This window comes from Neopsephotus bourkii, unplaced genomic scaffold (genome assembly GCF_033783945.1).
Source record: "Neopsephotus bourkii isolate Nb327-2 ecotype Australia unplaced genomic scaffold, CSIRO-AGI_Nbou_v1 NB_1376, whole genome shotgun sequence".
In the NCBI taxonomy this organism is placed as follows: domain Eukaryota; kingdom Metazoa; phylum Chordata; class Aves; order Psittaciformes; family Psittacidae; genus Neopsephotus; species Neopsephotus bourkii.
In genome coordinates, this window is record NW_026901855.1 from 3,791,696 (window position 1) to 3,810,492 (window position 18,797).

Sequence of the window (18,797 nt, forward strand, 5' to 3'; positions counted from 1 at the left end):
GACGGGAGCGCTGCCGAGGCGGTGAAGCTGGCGGGGAGGGCGGCGGGGCGCCCGGCACTGTTCAGCACCACGGAGAGCGGCATGCCCCGCCCGCCGTTCTCTTGGCGTTTGTTACTCGTCACCGTGGAGTAACGGGCGGGTTATTTTAAGCCGTTTGATGCTTTTATAAACTGTTTATATGGCAAGGGCTTGCCAAACACCCACCTGTTTGGAAAGAATGGGGGAAAAAATGAAATCCAAGTTCTGTACAAGAGCAGCCAGCAAAATGGCAAGTGTGACAGCCAGTACTCAAGCAGCACTTTTTGGACAAAGGCCTCCAAGTGCCTTATGAATATTAATGAAGCCAGCTGCAAACCCAGTCATCCCTTTACAACCTTGAGAGGTTTCATTATCCTCTTGTAGTTGAGGAAACTGAGGCAGATAAGGATAAGCTGTTTTGCCTTGGCCAGTATCGGCCCCAGGAGATAAAGACTTTTATGCTCTCACTAATACAAAGCCACAGAGCTCCTATAGCTCTGCCCATTTTAGTTTTAAGAGATGTATTTCCTTCTCTAAACTACCAGTCACTTAACTGATCTAGGTTGGCAACCTTATGGCAAAGGATTTTCCAGCTAGCCTAATTGTAGTAATTCTCACTGCCCTTCTGTATCCTCAGGATCGATGCTTTTTGTTAAAAGATAAAAGAGAGTCACTCGCCTTGTTTCAGGTGCACACCAGTACACGTGTAGTGCTAGTTTTGTTGTTCTTGAAAATGTTAATTTGCAGCAACAATCTGCCCTCTTATTGCTTAGGAATATATAAATATGTGTGCTATTTTGCACTCAATTGTCAGGCTTGTCCCATGCTGTTTTGCTGTTCCCCTGGACAGGTGGAGACAGAGCAGTTAGGCACTGACGGCTTCTGTCTGGTGAGCTGGCTCTTGATTGACTGATTAGCTTCTTTGTATGGCAGGCACTTCTCTGCTCCATCATTAAAGATGCATCATAACCTCTTGCAAGAGCTGGTGTTTGGTGGTTTTTTTGTTTGTTTGTTTGGTTGGTGTTTTTTTTGTTGTTGTTGTTTTTTTTTTCTCCCCTGACATGAAGAGAGAGAGAAGGAGTGATTTTCAATGTTTTACAGTAGGGAAACTTTTGTTAATATGAGAGATCTTTAGGTATGGAGTGTAGCCAGGTTTCTGGCTCTGAAGCTGCCAGAGAGCCTGCAGTCTGTAAAACTAGTGCATGTATCTATGAGTAAGTTCTTCGCAATAGAAAACTAAAAAAATTGACAGGGTAGTAACTCATACATAGAACCATAGAATAGTTAGGGTTGGAAAGAACCTTAAGGTTTCAACCCCCCTGCCATGGGCAGGGACACCTCACACTAAACCATGTCACCCAAGGCTCTGTCCAATCTGGCCTTGAACACCACCACGGATGGAGCATTCACAGCTTCCCAGGGGCAACCACCCTTACAGTAAAGAATTTCTTCCTTATATCCAATCTAAACTTCCCCTGTTTAAGTTTTAACCCATTACCACTTGTCCTATCAATAGAGTCCCTAACGAAGAGTCCCTCCCCAGCATCCTTCTGGGCTGCCTTCAGATACTGGAAGGCTGCTATGAGGTCTCCACGCAGCCTTCTCTTCTCCAGGCTGAACAGCCCCAACTTTATCAGCCTATCTTCATATGGGCTGCTCAAAAGATTTTTCATGTATAGCATTCCATTACTTTTTATTTCTAGAAGCTATCTTTAGTATTAAATAGTTAACCTTTGTAGAACACATGGGAAGGAATTGGTGTTTTCATTTTACAGTTGGATAAGAGTAGATATGGAGAAGGAGACTGGCTTATACACATGGTTGCAGGTGTCTGGACAGTCAAGTTCCAACTCAGTCATTTCATCTTGACACCAAACCACACTTTCCTTCCAGAGGTAGGAGACAAGACCCAGAAGATGACCCCAATTCTCTGTCAGTGCTGTATCTGATGTAGCTTCTTTCAATTTTGCTGTTGATAATGCTATGAAAGTCCCTTATCTAATATGCTGTCTGCCTGGAGAAGTGATACCGATGTGTGTAAGTGTGAACTTAAATTGACATGCTAGTATAACTTCATTATTTCTTTGTAAGATAACTTTCCTCAAGTCAACTTGCATCACTCTGGAAGGAGCTTAAGCTAAGGAGAACAAAAAAGCAGCTCCTGTTCTGCAGCAAGCATCTACACAGGGAATTATAACACTTGCTTGTCTAACAAGATTTCTGAAGTTACACTGATAAGGCCAGTAAAACTCTGTTTCAGACAAAGCATAGAATAGTTCACTTGTGTTGCAGCAGTTTCTGCATCACCGTTGCAGGTATTGTAATGAACTTGGAGATGATATGGCTGCTTCTGCAGCGACATAGGGCCACAAATAGATTGGGCTGTAGTCCTAGGATAATGCCTGGCAAAAAGGGACAAGGTAATCAATGTCTTCTGTTTGCAGGTCAGTATCCTAACAGTCAGCTGCGGTTTGTAGCTGGGTGGGGGAAGGATGGAGTCTTCCATTGTTATGAGTTTGCCTATGCATGGGGTGATCATAAGCATGCTTTACATGATAACTGTGATTCCTTGCATAGAGTTGATCACAGTATGTTCAAGACACTGCAGTTCAGCTGTGACTGACACTTGCCTAGCTGTGTTCAGGTTGTACTAGTTCCCTTGATGTAACCCCCAGGGCCTCTTGCTGAGATAGCAACAGGCTGGGCAGAATTTTGTTAATTAGAGCCTGTTAGAAACCTCCTCTTTATTCAGATGGTAATATGAAACACACCAACTACAGATCCAGTGGGTCTTCTGACTCCTTCTGCCCTTTGGTTGAAGGATCAGCTTCTTGTAGTAAGACTCTGACTACTATTTACAAGATGCCAGTGCTGAGAAATGCCACCTCTTCATTTAAATAGGTACACCCATTGTTGTATTACAGTTTACATCCTGATCCTAGATCTGAAGAGCAGAAAGTTTCAGTGTCTCCAGTGCCAAGTATAGGCATCGAAACAGCATTTTGCCTAATAGGAATCTGCTTGCTACAGAAATTTAATGATCATTCTGTATTAAGCCTGCAGAAGAATTCATGTGTCTTTCTACATGACAGCAATCAGGCCTATGCAGGCATTTAGACGTCAACATATGGAGTTTTGTTGGGTCCTATATGTGGCCTAAATCTAAGAGATCTGTAGATCTGTAAAGTTGTGTTTTAAAACTGTAGAGGAAATCCTGTCACTTCAGAGACCTGCAGAGATCTCCATTAAGAGCTAGACATAGCATAGATTCATCCTGGGATGCAGCATGCTTGGTTTAGTGGAAGAGTGGAGAGCTGAGAAAAAGTCATAATTCAACAGATAATTCAAAGGAGCTTAACATTGGCTCCTTTTTAATTATAAGGTGTGTTGATTGGCTTCTAATAATGTTTTATTAAGTCATCTTCAGTCAGGGGAATATTGATGACAATGAACTGCTATGGAGCTGTATTTGTGGTGGTGTGAGAGGTGCACTGTGGGAGGGCTGTGAAGGCTACTCTATTTTTGGGATATAAAATTGCAGTACAAGGAGGAATGGATGGCACCTTGCTGTGAAATAATATAATTCATACCCATTTCTTTCCAGTATTGCTCTTTGAATGGGCAGTGACACGGCAGCCTTGTCTAAAGGCAACTGCCCAGCCTTTGCTTTGCCATGTACAGTGTAGTTTCAGCTCTGTTAGGAATCGTTTGCATGCAGCAGATCTCATTCTCTGAGTTGAATTGGTGCAGTGCCAGTCAGTCTGGGGAGGGAAGGCAAACCTGCTAACTGGAACTTTTGCTTGTTTGCTGTGTATTTTTATCTCCCCCTTCAATTATTTTTTTTTATTTCGATATTTGTTGTCAGTTCATTTATTTTTATGACAAATGATTTTTTCATTCCAGAAACAGAAAGCAATAGAGATGCCAGAATCATGGGGCATCTGTTCTTTTAATTAGTCTTTTTCCCCCACTTGCTTCCAGCCCATATAGAGAGATGCATGACTTCCCCCTCCTCATTCCCCACTTAAAAAACTACCCGTGTCATGATTACAATGTACCTATATGCCAAAGACAGACCAATGAGGCCTTAAGCATTGTTTAAGGATAAATAAAGTCTTTGCATGCAGTTGATTCCCGAGGGTCAAAGTCTGTGCTCAGTGAGGTGTGTCCTCAGGGAAGTTTGTTGTTCTTTCCTTAAAGTGGCAAAACCCATCATGCAGATTAATCATGAATTTGTTACTTTGGTTGCTATATAACAACTCCAACCGTTTGTTTTGTATTTTGAAATGTCATGTGTCCTGTTCCTCTACCTTTCTGCTTACTACTTCAAGTTCACTGCTGATTTGGTTGATGGAAGGAAGGAAGGAATCCAACGGGACCTGTAGTCAGTAGTCATAGCCAGTTTTTGATAGGAGCCGTACACTGATTTCAAGGAAAGGAAAAATGAAAAACCTACAGCAGGAAAAGGAAGCATGAAACTTTGGCCATTAAACTATAATAGGGTATCATCAGTTTAATTTGAACAGGGAAATATGTAGATGTAATGGCCCTCAGTACATGCCAGTGATGAAATTTATGAGGCTCTGAAAGGACATCGGAAGGGGGAGGTAGTGAGCTTTGTATTAACATGGAAGAGTTTAAGTGAGGTGGCAATGGCATCAACAAATAGATCATAGGGAATAATCCTGTTCTGACTGTGAGGGAATGGATGAACTATTACCTTAGCTGGTCTTTCTCACCTGTAACTCTCATGTGGATATGACACTTTGAAGTGCTGAGAATATCCATCAATATCCACTGAAGTCAGTCATAACTAAAGGCAGGGATCGTTCTGCAGCTAGTGGCATTGCTTCTGTAGGTTTGAAGCATTCCTCTCTGTTCTCTGCCTCAGACACAGCTCACTTTTCTGCATGTTTCAGCACTCCACATGTTTTGCTTGCCTCACTCTGCTTCACAGCTGCTGCATTAAATCCGTTCATGGACACTTCAAAGATGCTGTGGAAATGTATTGCTTGCCTTCAGCAATAGCGATGGTTGGCCAGTTGTGTTGCTCCCCTAGCCCATCAGCCCCAGCACTGTGGTGCTTGTGTTTGCTGGACTGTTCCTTCTGAATGTATGGAGGTGAACACATGTTCCATATTAATCTTCATTTCAATGAAGTTGTTTTAGTTCATGCTTTATTGCAGCGCTTTGTAATAATGCATCTGTAATGGCAGCCCTTGGGGCAGCAGTCGCATGTGGCAGGCTGAGTGCCTGAACTGCTCCTGAGAATGACTCCAATCATACAGAATGAGGCACTCCCTGGTGCACCATCTGAATTTATAATACCAATTTATATGGTGCCCTAAAGCAAGCTTTGTATTTGCTCTGGGACACAGGGGCCAGGCTATAGGAGGGGAACTGCTCTCCATTTTTCTGCTGTCCCTTTTTCGAATATATGCATTTGTCTAGCTTTTCAACTTGCCTGTCTTAAAGCCTAGGCTGAGCTCAGGAAAAGCAAGAATGTGCTTTGATACCCAGTGATAGGTGCAGAATCTGTAATTGGTCAAAGGAGGTCTGCTGCCAATCTCATGACATCAGTCAGAACCTTCCACTAGGTGTGGAGAGGAGAGGTGTAGGGGACAGTCCTGCATGCAGTGTAGGGCAGACTCCTGGCTGTTAGCTCATTATGGTCATGCTTGTGTGGCTGGGAGTCGATATTGGCTTAACCTCCTCTTAGAAAACAGGTGATGAGACCTAAGCCATTTAGGCTTGGGTTTTCACAGCTCAGGGTTGGATTTTCCAAGATAGGTGCCCAGGAGGATTTTCAGAAAGTACTTGAATAGCACACATACCTAATGTAAATTAACTTTGAAAAAGGAGCATATAGTGCTTTAAAGGTCAAAACCAATGCTTTAAGTTTGCCCTGGAGACATGCCACACCTATCATTAAACAGGATAAAAGGCTTTTGTCAAAAATAGTGTTCAGTAGGTAGAAAGAAAGTATGTTTTGCTCTTTTTGGCTTCCTGGACGATAAAACACAGTTTTATTGGAGTCCTGTTTGGGGTTCCTCATCTCATCTTAAATCTTCAAGTCACAGACTAATGCAGAGCAAAGACATTTATTGTCATCTGATTGTGAATGACAGATATTTCCTCCCATGGACAGAGCAATCTCTGATGGCGCTGTGTTTGTCTGGCATGTGAGCAGAGAAAATAACTGTTTCATTTTATCATGTTTATCCAAAATGGTGCATAAGGTTTTAAAATGAGATGGCCCAACCATTAGAAGAACACTGGCTGCAGCAGTTGTTCTTTACCCTTAGAGTGTCCCAGTTGATGAGCTGGTTAGAAAAAGAAAACTGCAAGCATCTTTCAGGAGCTCTCAGAATAAAAGCAATTCTGCTGGGAAAACCTACACTTTGGTGGCTGTGGAGCAGATCAGAGCTCAGTTGTGAGATGGGTGCTGTAGTGGGTGTGAGGGGGCTGCTTTTTTGAGGAGAGGGCAGCCTGTCTTGTCCTGCACTGATGTGGCTGTTCTGCACTTATGTCCTTATTCCATGTGCTCTTGATGGGTGGGGAGGATTCCATATTGCGTGTGTAAGTATCTACAGGTAAGTGTTTGGCATGAAATTGCTAGGGGTTGATCCTGAATAATGAACACAAGTCTAGATACAACCCCCCAGGCTGTCTTTTCCTGCATTGTTAGGAGTGTTGTCTGATGGTTACAACAGGAAAAGTCCCTGTGTTGTACTGCTAGTCGTGAGCAATCAAGGTGTCTGTACTTCAGGGTCACTGAAGGAGGTCAAGGGCAAAGTGGAAATAATATTTAATCTTACTTGAGGAGTTGATGGAGCTATTCAAGAAGTGGCTCCTGTGGTTGCATTAGCTGACTGCTTTATTAAAGAGAGGTTTACCCTTCTCTCATGTTAAATCAGCTTTTCTGATCACAGAACTTTCCATGCTCCTTTTAGTACTCATCAATTCCTATTCCTACCCAACCCTGCTAATGGACAAGCAGGTATGACATAGTGTTCGTTGCCAGGGAAACACACTGTGATGTCATTGTCTCATTTTCATGGCTCCATCTGAGGATTCAGAAACAAGAAGAGGAGGCAGAGTTCAAGTAGAGGAGGTAGTAAGCAATTCTGCTGAGTCTTACTGCAGAGGGGCTAATGACATCTCAGAAACTGGAGTGATCCCACAGAACACTCAAGAAGCAAGACTTCAGAAGACTTAAGAAACAAGAAAAGACAGGGTTCAAAACTGGTGGAAATACTTGTTTGTGCATTAACTCAGCTGTGGCTTTGGTTTTGACCATTTCACTGGACACTGCCTGCTGCCTGTAGAAGTGGTTCTCTTCCTTTTGGGCCATCACCAAATCAGGGTCTCAGAAGGACTGTTGATGAGAGATGATAATGGATATGTTTCTGTGTTAGAATGAGATGTAGAGTTCTGTCTAATATGTGTTAGTGGAGATCATACAGCCAGTGTGACCACCATCAAATTTGATATTGCTGGCTGAGAGAAGGTAAAGCTTTATGGTTTGTTGGGTTTTTTTCCCTTCTTTTGCACACTCGAATCTGACTTGCCTGTCGTAATGCTTATGTATTCCTAAATCTAAATACTCATGTACAAGGCACCCTCTGACAATGATACTCTGAAAGATGGCAGAAAACACTGTCTGAGACTTGGAGAAGTGCTTACATATTTTTTTCCCCACATATGTTAGCTATTGTAATGACACTCCCTTTTCCTATCTGCCTTGCCCTGAATGTGTTCCTGCAGCATTTGCACACACACTGCTCCTATTTAAGCCCTCTTGCACACTCCTCCTACAAGGGATCCTCTCATCTGAATGTGTTTACCCCTACATGCCTGGGTACACACATCACATTTTTTGGTACACGCTCTCCCATTCGTACACTGCCACATACTCAAATGTGTGTCCTTATAGTTTCTGCCCCTGTACACTGAGATAGACAAAGTGGTGCCCAGAAAATCACTTCCTGTACACACTGTGTAGAGTTTATCTGTAGTTATTAAATAAATGCAACAGGACCAGCTAGGAGGAGGAAAAGGTCTGTGGATCAAGAAAAGATGGATGTGTCCTGCAAGTGGCCAGAATAACTTTGGAGGCTGAACCTCCCACTGGGGTGAAAAATGATGTTTGCAGGAGAAGGGCTCAGAACTACTCTTCTGAGATGATGGTAAAGGGAGTTCTGATCAGGTGCTGTCATGATTACTCTTTTTTCCCATCTCTGTTACTTCTTATTATTGTAATGAGGTTTGCTCTCTGAAGAAGGATAAGGTCACCAGTGAGATAAGATCAGCTCTGTTTGGCACAACCAAGATGATCTGATCACAGTTTGGACTGCAGCTTCTAAATTCACCTTGGGTATTAACTCTGGGCAAAAAGACACTGAAATTGCTAACATGGCAAAAAAAAAGAACAAAAGATTAAAAAAAATAGCCAGAGAAAAATAGCCAAAGAAAACTGCATTCTTGCCTTGTTGTGCAGACCTCCCTGCCACTGTTTCAATGGCAAAGTCCCCTTGAGCCTCATTTCTGTTAAACAGTACCATACAAATACTTGATTTCAAGGGTTTGGTGAATGCTGTGCAGAGAACCTATGGAAAAAGCCAGGAGATTATGGGACAATGTTGCAGTGCAGACTCTTCCTACCCCCTGCTGCCATGCTCAGGGCATTACTTTAGGTGGAATCTTCTAGATCTTGTATTGCAGTATTTGGATATCTTAGGACAATGAGTGATGCCTCTAACTCCTGTCTATTCTGTCTCCAGAGCCTTTTCCAGGCTCTGATCCCTCTTTCTTGCCTCCCATGCTTAACACAAAAGGGGGGACACCAGGAACTGATGCTAATGGCACTTACAGTACTGCATCAGGGAGTTAGGTTGCTCTTGTGAGACAGCTTGCTCCTCTAACAAGATGTAAGCAAAAGCTGTGTCTTGTCGGTACTACAGCTACTGCCCTGAGTTAGCAAGCCCAGATCTCAGAGCAGAGTAAGTACATTGAAGTCGAACAGTTCCCCGTAGCAGTTTATTTGAAACTGCACCAGCTGAATCGCAGCAGTTTGTTGACACTATAATGTCTTTTGCAAAACAAGCACATGAGCTTGGTAAAAAGTTTTGGAAATTTATTCCGAAGGGGGCAAGCAGAAGAAGATGAGTAACGTGTCTATCCCACTGTATTCTTGCCGTTGCCTTTCTGCACCGGTGGTGGGAGCAGAGTGAGCAGTGCTTGTGTCAGGAGGGACTAGCCGGGTACATCATCAGTCTGTGTCGCTGCTCTTTTAGAAGGCCCCGTGGAAACGGAACTGGCAGTTTTCTTAATGAAGATGCTGGAAAAGGCTGATGTATCTACTGATCACCTTATAGATGGGGACAAAATAGAGTATGTCATGTATTTGTAAAAGTCTCAGCACAATGCCAGTGGCATATGACAGGCATTGCCACATTAGAGCACTATTAGAGGGGCTGGTGCATACCTCACTGTGGTAATGATTTTTTTCCTTCTGCTCCATACAACTTGTTTGCAAACTGCTGGGTGAGAGCTAGAGATGTGAAAGAAAGAATTAGAGGAATTAGTCAGATAAATCCACTCCCTATTGAGCAATTGGAGTATAACTTGCTGGACAAAGAACTCCTCGTACTACATCGCTTTCCCTTTGCCTGTGTTTTGCTCTACACCACAGCAAAGATGTGCCTTGCAATCTTAAGGAAACTTCCCTGCTCTTCTGGTATTTTTCTCACTACCCTTTACCTATCTGTAAAACGATGTCTGCTATTTTGGTGCCTGACTGTAACAGTTTTTTGGAAGCAGAGGTCTGTGTGTCTGAGCTATGCACAGTAAGATTTCTTTCAACATAGTTATCTTCCTTGGTTCATATATAGCACTCTGAATAGAATAGAACCTCAGTTAGATGAACTCTCCTATCCCTCTTTCTGATTTATAAATATTTCATATATGTGGGTTCTAGGTCTTTCTGTTTCAAGTTGAAAGAACAGTGTGTGGATAAAAACTAGCTTGGTTTCCCCAAATCTTCCTGGGATCACTTCACCCTTCATGGTTAAGCTGGCTATAAGCTGCCATTGTAGTTTGTTTTTCTCTCAGAGTACATGCTATTTTCTGTCTGCCAAACTGAAGACGTTTAGCTCGCAATTAGTAGAGACTGTGCTGTTGTCATTGATTTTACATGGAGGCTACTCTGGTGATGGGCAGCCAGTTCAAAATATGCTGCAAGTATGTGCATGGTCTTAGAAGACCTTGGAGAGTGAAGGGCCAGAAGTAGTGCAGTTTCAGATGACTACTTCATCAAATAATTACTTTGATAAAGTGTAAGCTACAAAATGCTAGATTGCCAGAACTATCAGCAGAGGAGGAAAGGTACTAGAAGCCAGATTTTATTGCCAGCTGCACATTTTAAATGTGGAGTTAACTATTGAAGTAAATGAAGTAATACCTGATTTTCTTCACAGCAAGTGAGACCAGGATCTAATCCCATGCCCTGAAGAGGGATTGATAGTTCTCACTACTGTTATGTTGTCCATATAAAACAGGAAGCTTAACAATAGCCTGCCTTTGCACAGACATCTAAAGGGATAAATTCTTGCTCTTGGGATGCTGATTTTGAGTCAGGAAGATGCCTCTTTGCTGGACCATTGTCACCTTGTTGAAATAGGTCTCCATTATCCTCTCTGTGCATGTATCTGAATTTGTTAGGGGATGTGTAGGACTGTGTTTTCTAGAGACACTTCCCAGGGGGCTCCTAATACTACCTGAAACTACTATTTATAGTGTTTTTGTGTGGCTATTATCCACGTCAGACACAGCTGCATTTTGATAGTGGGCAAAGTGATCAATACATACTGTATAAAATAATAATTGTTTATTATTTATTGAGTGCTGTGAGTAAGCTGTCTGCTATGCAAAATTTGGTAAAATACAAAAACCTTTTGAATACATGATCAGAAGAGGGAAGGAAAGGAAAATAACTTTCTATTCTGCCCCTAAGGAAAATGCAGTTCTGAGTGTCTGGCTTTGCAGCATGAGTATCATACACAAATTTGACAAGATTGTAGGTTTGGAGAGAAGGGCTGGAAGGTTTGATTTCTTACTTTCTGTTCTGTGTGTGCTTCATGTGCACTGTGATCTTGCCTGCTAGTTGTCTTTGCAGTGGACTTTCATCATGATAACACATTAAACACCTTTACATACATGCTCTCCACAGAAGGCACTCTGAATTATTTTGTTTGCTGTGCCAGGTGTTCGTGGTGATAAAATGATAAATAATAATGCTTAGGATACACACTCTGAGTGAAATGTTGACTCTGGTGCAGCGGATGCTGTCTGTCGGTGCCACTGTCTCTGCTTTTACAAGTGAGGAAACGAACGGATAAAAAGTTTGAGGTATTTGTTGAAAGTAACAAGGAAACTTAGTGGCTGGTTTAAATGAAATGGGCAGTCTATAAATTGACTTGAAATGCCCAGTAGGTTTGGGTCAAAGAGTCTTTGTGAGCTTTTATGCTTTTGAGGGACTCACTGAGGTGACCGCCTGAGGGTCTGCGGAAGGCGTTACCTCCTGCTCCGACGGCAGGTCCCTGCTTGCTTGGGTGGCGTTGGCAAACTCTAGGAGTAAGCTGCATATCTCTCCTCCCCTTGCTGGGACCAGAGGGGCAAAACCACCCCCGTGCTGGGCTGGCCGGGCGAGGGAGCGCTCCAGGAGCGAGACGCCGACGGGGCTGGAGGCAGAAGCGGAGCCACCAGCCCCTCGCTCGGGAGGAGGCGGCCGTTCCGCCTGCCAGCGAGTGAGCATCAGCCGGCAGGGCTCTGCTGCCCCTGCCCGCTGCTGTGGCCGGCCGGGCCGGGCAGGGGCGCGGACCCGGGCCCGCGGTCTCTTTAAAAGCCGGGGCCGGGCCGGGCGGGTGCGGCGGCAGGGGGCGGCGGCGGCGTGCGCGGGGCTCGGGCTGCTCCGGCACCGCGGCGCGCTCAGCCCTGCGCAGCTCCGCCCGCGGCCGCCCGCGACTGTCACGGCTTGGCTTGGCACGGCACGGCAGGGTACGGTACGGCACGGCTCGGCTCGGCTCCGTACGGCGCGGCCAGCCCAGCCTTCCCGGGACCTTGCGAGTCTCCGCGGCTGGGGACACGCTGGAGCCCCCTGCCCCGCAGCAGAGGCGAGCCGCGAGTTGGCGCGGCGGCCGGAGTCCGCCCAGCTGCGCAGGTGAGAGGGGGCGGCGGGCAGGGGGCGGCTCGGCTCGGCTCGGCGGGGACTACCCGCCCGGCGGGCGCTGGACGCCGCCGCTCCGGCACGCCGCGTGTGGGTTTCTCCTGACCCACCTCACGGCAGCTGTTTCGGATCGGTTTATCCCTCTCCTTGCTCCCTGTGCTCCAGCGGGGCTGGGCGCTGCCCGGCCGGGAGGAGAGGGCGCGCACCGACCACCCGGGACGCTCCGTCCCCGGTTCCTTTCTCTCGAGTTACTGGGAAATCGCAGTTCCCACGAAGGGGCTTCTCGGAGTAGAAAATGGGTGGCCTCTCGCAAAAGAAGACACTACGCTGAGTTACAGCAGGGAGACGTTTAGAGAGAGCCCACCTACTGTTTGGCTAAAGCTTAAGGATTTCTTTAAAGAATTATTAATGAGGAAAGAAGAGAGGCTGAAGATTAAAGTTTTTTTTTCTTTAATATTTTTCTTCTTCCAAGTCTTCGGATCTATTACAGTAGCGCCTTTCCTCCCCGCCTTCCATTTGTTTGTATTAATGATTTAGTAGTCGTCTTGCCTGAAAACTTCCACCGTGAGCGACTGCTGTGGGTTTTCAGGCAGCCAGTGACCTTAAAGGTTGGTTCAGTGCTTCCTTCGTGCAAGATGTATGTGAAATAACCGCTGTGCTGGTGTGATTTGTTGGTTTTTTTTTTTATTTAATTTTTCTCCTTTTCTGTCGGGGAAAAAATAATCCACCTGCTTTCTAATTTAAAAGAAAACATCATTCGGTCAGGGAGTGATGTAATTCTCCTACCTAAGGGCACTGACTCTGGTGCTTTGCAGGTGACTTATCTTTTGCTTACTCTTTGAATTTATTTTAATTGCAGGCTTTTGTAGCTTGGAAGGAACATATTTAACCAGTGCTCTTTGAGGGGGCATTTTGCTAAAATTGAAATTTTTCTGTTTAAATTTTTTTCCCTGATTTCTCCCCCCCCCCCCCTTTCCAAAGAAAACAATAAAAAGATTAGGCATGAGATCAGCGGCAGAAAGACGAGAGGATCGGGGAGGCAGAAGCCAGGCTAAACCCACCGAATCGTTTCTTAAAAGGACACTTTGAGCCTTTCGCTTTTCCAAGCTCTTTCCACCTTTCCATGGTCAAACTGTTCAACGCTTCGTTACAAATAGTTTTAAGAAATTATTTCTGTTTCTGCTAAATATTAGATTCTTCCTGTATTTTTTTTTACTGCACGGAATTGTTTTGTGGTAAATACACAGCCTTCCTAAAAAGGTGAATATTGAAACGACCGCTTTCCAATACCTGCTTATTGTGTATTTTGAGGGGCTATTTTTTGAGGGGGCGAACTCTTAACTAGACCAGTGAAAAGTCTAAGAGAGATGTTGAGTTGGTGGGGGAAAAATTGATCGTAAAAGGTTTTGTTTGTCGTGATGATAGAGACAGTTATTAAATGTAATGTGAACCAGAAGGGTGTTACGTCTGTCTCAGGTTTAAGTTAAAATGGTCATCAGTGTTAGGTTGGGCCAGTTTATCTAAGGGTTAGTAGTATTTTCAGGGGGAGGAGGTTGCAGAGATTATTGGTCTTGATTTTGGGAGTGGACGCACTTCATCAGCTGAGTGAACTATATTATTGCATAGACATAATTTCCCATTTGTCTATCGGTTTGTTTTCAGTCTTCAGCAGTTTCTTAAACATTTGTCTCTACACATATCTGGTTTTTGGGAGTGAGGAGGTGCACCTGGGGACAAAGCAAGTTTGGGGATACTGGGAGCAACAGGACTGTGTTTATTTAAAAAAATAATAAAAATAAAGAAGTTAAGAGGTGAGGATTCTCTTTCTGGAGCATTCGGGCACCTTCCAGTGGGGTACATCTCTCAGGTTTTAATTATTTATTTCACTTTTGTCCTTTAAAAAATAAAGTAGAGCGAAACCAAAATGAGGCAAAATAAAATCAGAGTAAGCGTTGAAAAATATATAGATAAAGGAAGGGAACGGCTGAAAGCCCAGTGCTTGATTTCATCATCCCGGTGGCGATGGCTTCTCGATAGAAGCGATATCTGCCGATATCACCCCTGTTCCATGGCTGTAGCCTGGCCTCATTTTACGCTGCGTTTCCACTGAACATGTTGACATGCTGCTGCTTATATAAGGGGAAGAACAAATTCAAGCAGATTAGTGCTTGGGATTTTGAGATCGGCTACCCAGATCATGTTGTGGGGTTTTTTTCCTTACCTTGGGCGAGTCGATGAGGGAAGGCTGGAGAATGATGGGAGGGGGTGAAATTGGGATGTGTGGTTAGGGGAAGATGGGGTTGATGCGAGGAGCAGCTTATTCGCATAATGTCTGCGCTGCATCCCTTTTTCTTTTCTTCTAATAAAACCCATTATCTCTAAAAACACATTATTCTTCAGCCTGGTCTAAAAAAAAAGAAAAAAGTGGTGGGAGGGGTTATCATAGCGAGGGGGTTCGGTATGGGAGTCATTAGACCCACTGCTGCAAAACCAAGATACAGAAATCCATCTGCACCAACATTTCGGGGGGAGGGAGGGCGTAGAGAGGGGGGAAGGGATGGATTGTCTATCTTGGATTAGCGAAGTGGAGCTTTGTATTCTTCGTTTTCCTCCCCATTTTCTGCCATTTCCCCCCATCCCCCCCATCTGCACACCCGCTTTCCTTCTCCCAGCCCCCACCCCCCCGAAGGTTTCTCATCCCTTGACGAGAAAATTCTGTGTTACATCCTGATGGCTCTGCGGCTTTTTTTTAGTGCATCACAACAGTGGCACGATGACCTTTGCTTCGTGCCACGCAGATTCGGGCTCCCGATAGGGCTGTGACCGCAGCTTGGGCACCCATGCACACACTGGTGCACCCATAGTCATGTACCTAGGACGGACCATGATTTAATTCTGATTTTTTACGTCTTTGTATGTGTGCGTGCGGCTGATAAACATTGGCAGAGGGTAGGGAGCGCAGTAAATGCCAAAGGCACGTCCATCTATTTCGCCTGCCCTTCTTGCCGCTCTCTTTCGCTGGACATTGTGTCACACATCATGAGATTTTGTGTCGAAAGGGGTGTGCCCTATGTGGATAGCAGGGGCCTGAGGATTGGAAGGAGCATATGTGTACTGGGGAGGGAGGACTTGGGGGGGGAAATGGACCTGATGATGCTAATAACATTATTTTGGTCAAATGAACGTCTGGTGATAATGATTCAGTGTAACCATCCGTGAAATACATGCTTGCGACACACTGGAATAAAGGTTACTCCAGGGAGCTCCGGCAGAGCCAGGCATGCCTGGGGGAGTGAGCCATCCCCTTGATGGAGGAAACAAAATTCATAAGCACCCCAGGCCTCCTCCCCAACTCCTCCTTGCGTGTCCGAACTGGAGGGCATTGCAATGGAGAGAGGGGGTGGGCTGCAGTGGAGCCAGGACCAAACAAAGCTCTCCCACCTCATTCTCCCATGCCAGCCTCCCTTGCCCCCTTTGAGCTTATCTGTGCCATTGATCCAGACGATACAGGAATATCGCCATTTCCATGCAGTCCCTGCTGGAGGCTGGGGGGAGGGAAGCTCCTTGTGTTTCTGCTGTAGTATGTGCAAGAGAGCCACAGCTTTTCGGGTCTGAGTATAACAGGGAACACGCTGGGGTGGAGGAACAAAGGAAAATGGGAGTCTCTTCCTCCATCCATTCCTTCCCCCAGCTAGAACATGGGGAAGGGCCAGGCAAGCCTTGTCTGGTGATTGTGGTGGCTTTTGTGCCAGGGTGGGGGAGCCTAGGCAGTAAGAGGGAGGTTTTTCCTGGCTTTCAGATGGGCCAGGACCCTCTCCAAAGCTCTCAGACCTGCTCAGTATCTTCTCTGGATGCAGAGGACCTTCTTGCTTGGTTATGGGCTGCTTGCACCTGCGCAGAGGGGAGCTGAGGGAGGAAGGTGCCTCCACCAGCCACTACTTCTCATCTTCCATGTGTGGCTGTGCCTGCTCTGAGGTCTCCAGGTTTCTGGATCTTTCCACTTCATGGAGCAATAGCAAAGCTGAATAAATAAATCTGTCCAGGGCTATTGTTGTTTGCTTTTTGCTTTTCTCCTTCCTTTCTGACCTTGAGGTGCTACCTAGACTGTGGCCAGGAAGGCGGGGCAGGGGCATGTCCAGGGCCCCATGCTGTTGATGTTGGTGATACCTGGAGAGATACCAGTTCCCCCCACTCCCCTGCTTTGTGTTCACCAGATCTAATCTTGCCTCAGCTGCCCAGCTTTGCCAGTAGCTGGTTTTTGATCTCTTCCTGTCCTCCCCTTTACCCCAGTCTCTTCAGAAATGGTTGTCATGGTGCAGCTCTTGTAGTCCAGCCATGACTGCTGCTGAAGATGATACATTGGCCAGCTGAACGACAGGCAGAGGGGGCTGCAAGGGACCGCATGCCTGCTGCCCTTGAGAGGCTGCCTCCCTGGTACCCTGCAGGGTGAAGGTGAGCCCTGTTTTTATGGCTCCTCCATTTCCCCAGTGCCCAAGGTTCTGGTGTGTTCCTGTGGCACAGCAAACCTCCTTTTATGAATTATTTGTTAGCGGAATAGGAAAGGTTGGAAGAAAGCGTTATTGTAGGTGAACTTCAATGACTGCAATGGAAGTTTTGTAGCTCACCAGTCTCTTGACTACAAAAGTTTTGCCCTTTCTTGAGCTGGCACAGCCAATGGAACAGAATGAATTCACATGGCACTGGAATTCTGACCCTGAATGACTAGCACCCTTGAAGTGAGAGGGGTAACTCAGTTCCTGCAGAGCATTCAGGGGGTGAGAGGTGGTGCCAGGGTAATTTGTGGTACCGATTATGGTGAATTTTAAGACCTAAGTCCCTGTGCTAAAGGAAATGACTATGTCTCCTCTCTCCTTTACTTTCCTCCCCGTCCAAGCAAGTTACCAAGCCGTCAGGTGCAGGCAATTCTTTCTGTGTTAGGATTGGATGGAAACCCTCAGCAGAGGACACCTTCAGACTGCACAAGATCTTCTGGCTCTTGCCTGAAGAAGGGAGAATTTAATCCCTTTCTTGTAGCATCAGTGGTTGTTTCAATGGGTCTACTGAACTTCTTGCTTTTGTTTTTCGCAGCCTTCTCTCGGGCTCTTGAGTTCACCTGTCTTGAAGCAGAGTTTATTTCCCTCCCTTGATCTATTTTCACTTGCCCTTTCATCAGCTCTGCACTCTGGGCATGTGCAGGTGGATGTCTGGATACTCGCTGAGTGTGATATGCTGTAGGAAGGGTAAGGACACGTAGTGAGCTGCCCAAGAACAAGCTGAAGGAGCCAGAAACTTTATGATGACCAAACGCTGGGATGAGAAGTGGCCTCTGATGATGATTCAAGAGACACAGTGTTTAATTTAAAACCAAAAATGCATCTGACTTTCTGCCCCTGTCGCCATCAGCATAAAGAAGAGCCAGGCTTTATTTTGGGAGTATGGCCAATGCAGCTGGTGCCAGAAATTACCCAAATTTTGGTTAAGCTTTGGAAATTTTTATCAGTTCCCTTCTCATCCCCCTCTTCCAGTTAATAGCAGTCTGTTAATCCAGCAGAGTTGGCTCTTCTTTCATACAGTGAATTATGAGGAAAGTATTTTGCATTTTGGAAACCAAGCTGCTTGAGGGACTGGCAGCTGCTTGAAACACACTACAGAATCTTGGGTCAGGTCATTTATTTTTTTCTCTAGTTTCTCCTCCCATGGGCATGTACAAAGGCAACACATGTGTAAAGGATTTTGAGAACTAAAGGTGGTGATTTGGCCACTCAGCGCCAAACAGCTAGACCAAGACATGCTTGTAGAAGGTCAATGTGGGAGTTTTTATTCTGCCTTTTTTCCTTGTTGTGGGCAGTGGTTGGGGTTTTAGTGTTCTTCCTTTGTACCCTTTATTATTATTACTACTTTTCATTGGGCTAGGCTGAATACGGTTTTACTGGTGTTTATTAGGGATCAAGTGCAAGGTCCCTGTAGTGGTGTGCTTGAAAAGTTGAACAATAAGACTCCTAGTGGAAATACACCAGTGATGTTGGGAGATCCTGCATTCTTCCTTAAGGGAAGGTAGGGATACAATTTCTTTTTTCTTGCTGTTCACAGGAAAAGGTGTGCTCTGAGCACTGTGGACAGCTGTTGAGACTGTACACCACACAGCCAGCTTGGCAGAGTCCTCTGTCTGGGCTAAAGGCTGCAGCCTCTCGGGACTATGGGCTGCTGCAGGCATCGCTGTGTGGCTTTGCAGAGGGTGGTGGAAGTGCGCTTACAGCCAGCAGAAGTTCAGCTCTGTCTGAAATGTGGCCCTTTGCTACAGGGTGGATTAGCCCTTCATCTGCCTTGCTTCCCCCTTGTCTCTCACAGCGCTGTGCCTGAATTCTCTCCCAGGCACACTCCCCTGCCTGTTTCTTGTCTGCTGGCAGCAGCAGTGAGCCAGGGTATTGGGAAGGGGACGTCAGGGATGAGGGGGTTTCTGTCAGCATACCTGTCGTCTCGCAGCAGTGTGCTCAGCTCCTGTCCTTTCCAAATTCCTTTCCTCTGCCCTTGATGGTGAGGGATGGCTTATTTC

The 18,797-nt window shown here is 45.6% G+C and overlaps 1 protein-coding gene across 26 annotated transcripts in view; it reads left to right on the plus strand.

The window, feature by feature from the left end:
• The first annotated feature begins 12,072 nt into the window (after positions 1–12,072).
• Positions 12,073–18,797, plus strand: part of NRXN3 (neurexin 3) — a 1,029,877-nt gene continuing 1,023,152 nt past the window's right edge. For 25 of the 26 annotated variants that reach the window (XR_009727556.1, XR_009727557.1, XM_061367479.1 and 22 more), the window contains exon 1: positions 12,073–12,238. The gene's annotated coding sequence lies outside the window, so the exon portion shown is untranslated. Of the gene's footprint in view, positions 12,239–12,325; positions 12,853–18,797 lie in introns of those variants that run through there. The other variant, XM_061367480.1, reaches the window with a different exon arrangement.